Raw genomic sequence first — 3,247 nt, 5'->3', positions numbered from 1 at the left:
GCGTTTACCTGAGTATCGCTTTCAAAGACGCATTGGAGGAAGAATAATTCCTTGGCGTTTACTTTGCTGTTGTTCGGTCTTCCAAAAACTGTGTTTTGCAGGATGCGGATAAAGTACCGGATGGTTGGGTTATGTATATGGGAAGCAAGGAGCACATCCCAGTTGTTGGTTTCTACACCGGATATTTTCCTAAAGAGGTTGAAGGCGTGTATGTGCCACTGGGAATTCGGAGGGATTCTCGGGTGGACTTAACCTTCTATGGGGAACTGTAGCATGGTACTCAATTGGTTTTGGGATAGGGAGTACTCGGTGTTGAACAAACGGAAGGTTGCGGTACCGGTTAAGTACTCATCTTCACCGGTGGGAGTGTTGTACGAATAGGAACTTAAAAATTCTAAGGTTAGGGATGGATAGGTAGGTTGATTGTGAGTGCACAGAAAGGTTAAACCAGCAAGGCGGAGCATCCATTCTATACCTTGAAGTAATCCTAATTGTTGTAAACAAGTTAAATCAGGGTACCTGGTGGATTGGACGCCTCGCTCTTGGAAACGCTCGAATTGCTCCCTTTGATAATTATCATCTTCAGATCGGAAGATGATATTTCCGAAAGCTTGGTTGCCCGCCATATCGATAAGTGGTTTGAAAGAAGTAGAAGGTAAGAAGATGAAATGTATTTTATAGAATGGTTTGTGGTGTATGAAGAAAGGTATGGTGGGTATTTATAGGAAAAAATTTGGAAGTTGGAAAGGGAGTGGTTGAAAAGTAAATAAATGTGGGTAAATGTGAATAAATGGGGAAGGTAAAAAGGTGAAGTGGTGTAACGGTCGTGTCCCAACGGTTAGTAACGTTCACATAGCCAGACGGTGTCACGCTCGTGACAGGGGTGTTACGGGCGTGACAGGCACTCGGTGTGACGTCGCGTCACACAGTCATTCTAGCAACGTTCTTTGTTTTTACCATTATATTTTATTGTTGTTATTTTGTTATGCATATGTTTTATTTTATTTTGCTATTGTGATAATTTTAAATAGCCTTGCATGCTATTCTACTTTCCATAATATATATATATATATATATATATATATATATATATATATATATATATATATATATATATATATATATATATATATATATATATATATATATATATATATATATATATATATATATATATATATATATATATATATATATATATATATATATCTTTAATAAGTCATGTAGGTAGTAACAGTAGAGAGCATTATTGCTAGATATTGCATAAGCCATAATAAAGTAAAATAAATCAATAGCTTCATAAAATAATCATAATGTAACATTGGAAAACAAAAACAAAAATGCGAAAGAGAAACAAATACTAATATTAAAAATAATGTAAAAACTAATGAATAGCCTAAACTAAAACTAAGTAACTAAGAAAAACAACTTCTAGCCACTTGCGGGATCTCTGGCCGGAGGGGCAAAGGAGTTAACACAGTTTTGCAACTCGTGGAATTGATTTGTCATAGTGCTCATGTATCCTAGAAATTCTTGTCCCATATTACCTAGCTCTTCTCTGAGGGCGTCCTGTTCTGACATCAAAGCTTGAATGATGGTGTTATAATTATCTCCGGGCATATGATGTCTATGATCGGGTATTGCCGACTCTTCGGTTGGGACAGGTTGAGGAGGAGGGTCAATATCATAATAACCAGATGGTGTCCGAGGGTCAGATTCAGCATAAGGGATCTGGTCGTCACAAATCTCATAGTCCTGGATGGATTCAATAGATCTAGCAGGAGAAGGTGTTCCGTTCAGGTTGTAGAGCCAGTTATTGCGGTTGTGAACACTAGTCCTTGAACTAGGCAAGGTGAATAGGCAAAGAACTTAGTTGTTAATTATAAGCTCAAACTCTTCAGGCCCTAGGTTTGCTATAAACACAGTGTTGAAGAGGAAGGGTATACTCATAGTCGCAATGCCACAAAAAGGGCTTAGGTCAAGCATAGGTTGACGTAATCCGATAGCATTACCAATCATGGTTATCAATCCGCCTATTTGAATTGGTGCTCGTTCATCTTGGATAAGGCGGTCAAAATTCGTGAACATAAAAGTGGCACCGTTTACTGGACGGTTCTGGGAAGCACAAAATATGATGAAGAGTTCATCACGTGAAACTGAGGTACTGTTTGACTTCTTCTCGAAAAGGGTGTGGGCCAGGATCTTATGGAAATAACGAAAGGTCTTGTTATGTATGTTTCCAGAAAGAAACTCATGTTCCTCGGGATCGTCATTTTCAGTCAAGCTTCCCTAAAAATGTTCAAGTTCTCTATATTCAAAAAGGTCTTCTTGGCTCACTGTGAATGTATCAAAAGAGGTAGGGAAACCTAAAAGGGTGGTAAAATCTTGAATGTTAAATTGATACTCCATGTTGAACATTCTGAACTGAATAAAACCTCTGCTTATTCCTTTTCCATGGCTGGGTAGATAGATCAGAGAACTAAGGAATTCTAGTGTCAGTCTCCGGTAGGTGACGAAATGTCTACGGATAGGAGAGGTTTCCCACCCTATCTAACTCAGCAAATACAGTACACTCTCTCTTAGTCCAAGGGCAGTCATTGCCCAGTCATCAGCATACAAACTAGGTAGCATCTCTCTCGCTGCTAGTTCCTCAAACTTTTGTTTCTGAGCTTTCCCTCTGATTTTGATACCCATACGATCAATTTGGCCCATCAGGTTAGTGTTAGCTAGAGAAAAGAAAAACAAGAGTTTTAGTCAGGATTTGGCCAAATGCCGAAAGAAGAAGAGAAAAGTTTTTTTTTTTAATAAATTAAAATAAATTAAGAATGAATACTAAATAAAATTTAAAATAATAATTAAAGAGAAAATAGGAATAAAAATATCTGTGGGTTGTCTCCCACTAAGCGCTTTGTTTAATGTCGCAAGCTCGACATAAAAACTATCAAATATAATCTATAAAGTCTGGAGGCATTACGTCTAAGTGCAAGACTTGCGAATCTTAATTGTTTTCTGCATAGTGATAATGTTTTAGACATTGTCCGTTTACGGTAAATGGTTCCATAGATTTGCCTTTAATTTCTACCGCTCCACTGGGAAAGACATTGGTGATTTGGAAAGGACCTGACCATCTAGATCGTAGTTTTCCCGGGAATAACTTTAGCCTAGAGTTAAATAACAGGATTGTATCGCCTTGTTTGAAGATTTTCCTTGATATGCGCTTGTCATGCCATTGTTTTGTTCTTTCTTT

The sequence above is a fragment of the Lathyrus oleraceus genome, chromosome 5 (genome assembly GCF_024323335.1).
Source record: "Lathyrus oleraceus cultivar Zhongwan6 chromosome 5, CAAS_Psat_ZW6_1.0, whole genome shotgun sequence".
Taxonomy (NCBI): domain Eukaryota; kingdom Viridiplantae; phylum Streptophyta; class Magnoliopsida; order Fabales; family Fabaceae; genus Lathyrus; species Lathyrus oleraceus.
The sequence above is the reverse complement of the archived record's forward strand: the minus strand, read 5'-3'. Positions refer to the sequence as shown.